This window comes from Leucopleurus acutus, assembly GCF_964270905.1.
Source record: "Leucopleurus acutus genome assembly, chromosome: 2".
Lineage (NCBI taxonomy): Eukaryota > Metazoa > Chordata > Mammalia > Artiodactyla > Delphinidae > Leucopleurus > Leucopleurus acutus.
In genome coordinates, this window is record NC_139143.1 from 39,567,446 (window position 1) to 39,574,897 (window position 7,452).

Sequence of the window (7,452 nt, forward strand, 5' to 3'; positions counted from 1 at the left end):
CACCGCCTGCTCCCGCAGCCTCGGCCCCACGGCTCCTGTGCCGCCCTGGGGTATAGATGGATGGCTTCTGGATGAAGAAATTGAGTTTCAGGGTCTGCGTGACTATGGGTTCTCTTGTTTCTCTGTCTTTCTTCCTGTGTGTCTCTCTCCTTGTGTCTCTTTCTCCCTGCTTTTTTTTTTTTCTTTGTCTCTCTGTTTTTATGTTCTCCCTTTCAACTTCTGCCTCTCTTTCCCTTCTCTACCCCTATCTCCAAGTTGTTTGTTCATCTCTGTCTTGAAGTGATCCTTTCCTAATGCACAGCTCTCTCCCTGCCTGGTAGGACCCAAGCTCAGTTAGTCCCTTCTCCAGATGTTCTGGCTGACCCTTATGCTCCCCGTAGCTAAAAAGTTGGCTCCCTCTCAAGTGCCTTTCCTGAAGCATGTTGGGTTTCTGGAGGGGACTCCTTGTGAGATTCAAGCTGTCACTACATCAGCACCCAGGGGTATGAAGTTTGTGTTTGTGCCAGAAGGAGGGGTGCCTGTCTAAAGCTGCAGCCTGGTATGGCCCCTCTGAGCCTCTGAGCATCCCTAGCACCTGTTGAGTATGCCACCTCTAGATGTTTGCAAGGCCAAAAGTGCTTCTGGGCAGCCTTCACTTTGAGGTAATGCTTTCAGGAAGAGCCTGGGTTGTTGTAAGCAAAACCCAGAAGCACTTCCTTTACCTCTGAGCTTAAACTAGAGAACCTGAGGAGGCAGCGCTGCAGGGAAGATGAGGCCAGAGGTCACCTGAGAACCACAGGGGCAACTCACAGTATTTTTACTGAAGCTCTGGGGGTTGAAGGCACATTTGCTGTTTGACATTTTTAAAATTATTTTGGTGCCTTCACTTGGAGCTTGGGAGCTTGCAGATGGGCCTGCCTGTCGAAAAAAGAGTGAAATCTTAAAGTCAAGAGAGAGCTTGCCGACTAGGCTGAAGGATTATGTTTGCTGAAAAAGATTCCAGGGGGAGCTGATTCCTTCTCTGGTGTGTGGATCTGAGGCACTTGCAAGAAAAGAGAACGCTTGCCTTATGCTTAGTTCCCCCGTTCCCTGGGCTGGGAAGGAAAGGAACTGAATGCCAGCATTAGCAGTGTGCGTTGGGACCAAAACCATTCAGAGAAAACACTGTCATTTTCCTCTAATTTGCAAATTGCAGCTATTCATGTTGGAATGAACAGCTGAGGGAAAAGAGCCCCCAGTTTTCACCTGCATTTATTGAGAAGAGGCTGGTAGTAGGAGGGATGCACCAACTTGTAGCTTGTGCTGCAAGCTGGATATAAGCTTGGTGTGAGCATCCTGGTTAACCACTGCCCATGTTCAAATATACAGAGATAGATTCCAACAATCTCTTCCAGTAGCCTTATTTTTGCGTGTGATCTTAGAAGCTCCTGGCATGTAAGTCCAGTCCCCAGTTTCCCAGCCTCTGTAAACCTGCAAAATGAATAGAGAGAATAGTGGAACACAGACCCATTGTTCAAAGACACAGTCACTTTAGGGAAAGAGGAAAAGAACGGGTAGGTGAATCTTCTCTGGGATTGCAGGGTTCAGCTCAATGAAGACTGTCCTGTATAAAAGAAACTCCTCTAAATGGTTGAATTCTTAGCTCTCCAGAGATTTGAGTTTTCTTTTCCCCAGTCCCTGTGGGTTGCTGTGGGGAATGTGCCAAACCTATCATTTGAGATAAAAATTTATGGTGAGGTAAGCTTCTAGGCTGGGGGAAGGAAGACTTAGTGACTGAAATGGGGGATGCTAAGCACTGGGGGGCAGGAAGGAACAAGGAGCTAGTAATGGATGTAACAAATGCTGCAGCTGCCGGCAAAGCCTGGATTGAAGTTCCTTCCTAAAAATGAGGACCCGGGCAAGAATGACCACTCAGATGTAAACAGTGTCTCTGACTGGGAATTCTCATCTGCCTGCCGGTGGGCCAGAGCTGAGCAAGTCCTTTCTCTCCTCTGTATGCACGCTGAATTGGTTAGTAAGTGACATGTCAGAGGACAGGAATCATATTCAGTGGATCTTTCAAATCCAGGAGTTTGAGGCTAATGAAATTAGTGTGTGGCCAGGGCTCTGCCAACTAGAAGTAAGTCACTGCAGCCACCCTGCAATGCATTTTCAGCCTGAAGGGAGCATCAGGGAGGAATTTCGGGAGATTTGTTTCTGAGCCTGTACAAAATAATACTCTCCTAATGCTAAGAAAGATTAAATGTAAATTAATATTGACTACGAGTAACATATTTAAAAAATAATCGCCGAGTGGGGGATGGCTTAAAGTGGAGAGATTATATAATATGGTGTCCAAAGAATAAATCTCCTCTGACCACTGTTTCATGGGCTATAAGTAAGATCTATTACAATGGAAAGTAATGGGAACGTTTTTATTCAAGGCTTCTCTGCTATTGACTTGAGAGCAAACACTCTGAGAGTATAAATTACTCTTGCTATGTGCTGACTCTGAATGAACAATATTTCATGTGTAGTGACATGGTCTAAGCTATAGACTTGGAATTGAATGGCATCTGTTTCAATTGTTTTGTTCTCTCGAGAGCAACTAATAGAAAAAAGTGGTCAATTTGACCCTTGTGGGAGCGTGTTGCAAATCTAAACCTGTGTCCCTCATACCATAAATGAAATACATCTGTAAATTTGTAAGTGTTTTCCTTCTGTTCATTGATGCTTGAGTATAATCTCAAACTTTGGGAGCAACATTTTATACCTAAGTACTTGGTTTTCTTCCTTTCTTCTTTCTCTTTCTCCTCTCTCTCTCTCTCTCTCTCTTTCTCCATCTCATGTAATTGGATAGAACTGGGCACCTAGGATGATGTGGTGTTACTATAGTGGGATTTTTTTTTTAAAAAAAAACAACTCTAACTTACCCTTTTAAAAATTTCATAAATACAGGTGTCAGTGTCATTTGGAATAGTCTCTATAACAATTTCTGTCTCCACATTTACTGTGTTTCAGCAAATTTACCTAACAGATGGTGAGTGGGCAATTTTTAAAGGGGCATTTTTTAAAAGAGCGGAGAGGGAAGGAATAGAGACAGGCACATACTATATTTGAAGTTACCTCCACGTGTATTTTATGTATGTATACCCATACAATTAAGAAGTCTTGGATGTTTTAACTTCAAGAATAATTCAGATAATGGATTACTTGAGTATCATAAACATTTAGGGTTTAACAGATTTGTTACATATAGACGTTGTATCATGGATTTAAAAGACCATAGCCAGCGGGCAGCGGCGGGCGGAGCGACCGAGGGGCGGCGCGGGCTGGGCGGCTGGTGCGGGGGTCCGTGCTTCTTCGCGGTGGAGGGCTGGGGTTCGCCGGAGACGCCAGGTTGCTCCGCGTTGCCAGGTTACCGAGCGCGTGCCCCGCGCCCGCTCTTCCGCCCGGGCCGCCCTCGGCGCCGCCTGAGCCGCGGTGCGGGCTGCGCGGGGCGCCGCTTCCGCGGAAGCCTGGGTCGGGCGCTGCGTGCGGGACTCTCGTCGCTCGTGGACGGGGCGCGAGCGCGCGGGGGACGTAGGACGCCGACCTGGGCCTCCCCGGCGCTCCGGCTCCGCTCAGGGCGCCCGCTCAGGGGCCTCCGGCGCGAGGCCCCCTATGTGGTCAAGATGGCGGCGCCCCGGCGGGCCGCGCCGAGGTGAGCTGGAGCCGGGCACGGAGAGGGGCGAGTCTGCCACGCCCAGGACTTGGACCCCGGGCTGGTCTCCCGTCTCCCGGGGAGCGGCGGGTGAGTGGGCGCGGCCGCGCGTAGGTCCCTCTCGTGGGGTGGTCAGCTCTCCGCGCGTCCGCAGACTTCTGTCGTCTGATAGTCAGATCTGGGGTGGCCCAGGTTGGAGGCGAGGGTGCTTGATTGGGGAAACCTGAGGGGTTTAAGGACTCTATTGGGATCGTTTCAGACCCCAGCAAGAAGCTGAGCAAGTTTCCTCCTGACTCTCTTCCCGGCTAAGTTTTCTCCCTTCTCTGAAGGCGCCAGCTTTTCTGAATCACCTTGTTACCCGGGGGGATACAGTTGGTGGTTCTGACCGTGGAACGTAGGACCCGGCGCGGGGAAGCCTGAGCTGGTTCTAGTTACTTTGTTTGCAAAGCACTTGTCTTGTCTTTGGAATCTTTGTGTATGTAACCAACGTTGGGAAGAGCCAGCGTTTTCTCCTCCAAAACACTGCGAGGGGTAACTTTATACGTAAGAAACAAGTGGGCGTTCACATCCATCTCTTTTCCAACCACTGAGTTTTGGTTGTGTTTCCTTTCTTTAAGTTTGTCTCGTTCTGAAGTGATAACAAAACAAACAAACAAAGACCATAGCCAATTACACAAAGTATACTCTAGTCTCAGTCCTGCCATTAGTTAGCTTAAGTCATTTAATTTTTCTAGGCCTCATTTTTCTCATGTGATGTTTTTTCTTTGAAAAAGTAAAGTTTCTAGAAGTCTCTAATCTCTGTGTCATAGTTCAGCTTGGAGAAAACCTGTTCTTATCCAAACTCCATGACATTGTATTTCCAGCTCCAACTTTGGACTTTGAGTGAGTTGGGGGCAACTTTTTAAGGATATTTTCACACAGCTTTTTTAGTTAATATCAGTCTAGCTGACTTGTCATACTCAGACTTTCTCCCATATTCTTTTACCAGTGTGTTCCTTAGTCATATATATAAAGACTGTTGTGGGAAAAATGACCTCCTGGGTCAGCTTACTGCATGGTCATCGACACAGGGCAGGGAGTAAAATTCTGTGGGTTTTACAGAAGCAGATACAGGTTTCATTATCCATGTCCTCTCCCCTTTCATCTTACGAAAACAGCAGGCTTTTCTTGGAGAACTGCCAGATAATGCCATCCTGCCTCCTCACGGGCCCCGGGGATGAGTCGCCCAGGGACTGAACTCCAGTAAAGCAGGTGATTGGCTCATGGGTAGGCATCTGACCTCGGCTAAGTCTATCAGACTCCTCCCCAGGACTTTTGTCTCAGAGAAAAATGGAAGAATTGTCTTTTCTCTCTGGAATTTCTAAGCTGGGGAGATATGACTCTGGGTCTCCCAGTGACCATCCAGCACAAGAAGAGACTTTCTGTAAAATAAAGTCTTGCAGAGGTAAGCAGGGCTGAGCGATGGAGAGAGAGAGCTGGAACCCTGCTGATACTCTGGAACTTCCAGATCCACCTGTATCTGAATATGGCTGCATCCCTGAATTTCTAGTACTTGTTTGTTGAGGTTGTTGTTGTTGTTTGGTTTTTGTTTTTAAATTTCCTTTGACTATTTTGAATTTGTTTTCAGTAATGTGCATTTGAAAGCATCATAGCTAAAAGAGCTAATTTCCTACATTAATGTCAGGTTTGCTGACTGGCATTCCTTAAGTGAAAAATCATATCCGCTATTTTCTTTAAATAAAATCCTTCTAGCTCAGGTCTGAGATATTCAAAAATCTGCCTTCTACCCCCCCTCTTTCCAACATTTACTATATCACCTTGAAGCATTTGTGACCACATCTTTCCCATCTAGACGCAGTTGAGAGAGAGAGCAAATACTTCTGATATAAACTGCAACCTCTACGCCTCCTACCTGGAAGCTTTAGAACATACTTGATTCTTGTCATTAAAGCAAATCTTTTGTTGTTGTCTCCAGGGCACAGAAGCATTTTCATGGCATAATGGAGTACAAAGTACATTAAGCCTAACTCCACTTCTCACCCTCTTTTACTTGAAATAGGCAGAAAAGAACAATCTCAAACACATTTTCCCAACAAATAAAATACATATACGATTATGTTTAGAAGACGTTTATGCAACATATAGTTAGACTGATTAATTAATGGACCTTTCGCCAATTGGCACAGTAAATATATATGTTCAATGTGCTTAATTAAAAAGAAGACAATAACATATTTTTACAGGTTAATTATCTGAGAAGAGTATTGTGCCAGCACACTTGATACGACAGTATTTCATGTTTGACAGGTAATCTTCTTTCAATTTTATTTACTGCTAAATGTTTCTTGGATCAAGCTATTAAATTATAAGGTCAAAAGTAAAATGATATGAAATTACAATGATAAAGGGACACATATCCCACTTTATGAGAATAGAAGTTCTAATTTCTTTTCAATACTACTAGTAGTGACCACAGTACTAATTTGAGCCCTTACTATGAGCCACTGTGCCCATATACATTTAGTTCTTACAGTAGTTCTGCAAAGGGCATATAATAATCCACACTGTAAAGCTGAAGAAAGTGCTTCTCATAGCTGAAAGTCACATAGCTGGTGAGTGGCAAAGTCTAGATTCAAACTTAAGTCGTCTGACAATGCCCAGGTTGTTGACCACTATGTACACTGCTCAGTTGTTGCACCAATAAAGAAGTGCTTGAAATAATTATAGATTTGCCTACCCTGAAACTGCAGTGATTTAAAGACATCAAAGTTGCCAGTTGCTTAACCACATCTACTTACAGTAAGAAATTACATTTTATTTCATTTCTAAAACAAGATTAATTCTGCAGGCCCATCGAAACTCGAGCACACAAATCCTACCTGCAAATGAAAGATGCTTGTTTTCCATTATTCAACAGATGGCCCTGTACAGAGGCAATAAATATATAGTAGAATTTTCATTCAAATAAATGAGAAGAGAGGTTTCTTCTTGTCCTGATTCAGTGCCCATCATTATGGATTATGATGGCTCTTCCCAAACTTTACTTCAGTCACTCCACTCTTTCTACAAAACTCCAGTAATGGAATCCATCATTCAGATATATGTGCAAAGCGAAAGGACTGTATTAATACAGTTGCTGAAAGTCACGTTGATAGAGCACAGGAAATACATCCTAATAAATGCAACATTAATGTTTGTGTGGGCCTTGGAGTGAGGGGTAGAAGAATTTTCAGTTTAATGGAACATTTTGCCTCTTGCTATGAAAGTGTGGCTTAATAGTCTTGTAATTGGTCATTTACAGAATCCTCCATCTCTGGGTTTCATGCTTTCTTTACTCTGCAGCTGTTGATTCCTTCTCTTGTTCTGGATGGAGGATAGCAACGAAGCCACTTCAAAGGTCTCAGCCTGCCTTTTTGTGTTATTGTTTAGATGAAGATATTTCCATTTATTAAAGCACACTATTTAAACATTTTTATCATGTTTCAAACTTGACTGTGTTCTGAAGGTATGAGCACAGGCAGACATAATGGGGGATGTTTTCCAGGAGAGAACATACCCTTATCAAAGGAATTATCAGAATTTTCATGTATGGATTGAGAATCAAATTCTGGAGTTAGATCTGAATTTAAATTCATACTCACAACTTATTACCAGTCTCATCTTGATCAAACGGTTACCACACTTCTCATCAATTTCCTTATCTTTGAAAGCGGAATAAGAGAAGTATGCCTGGTGGAGTTACACATAAAGCTCATCTGATAGAATATTCATAAGGATTTTGCACAAAATAT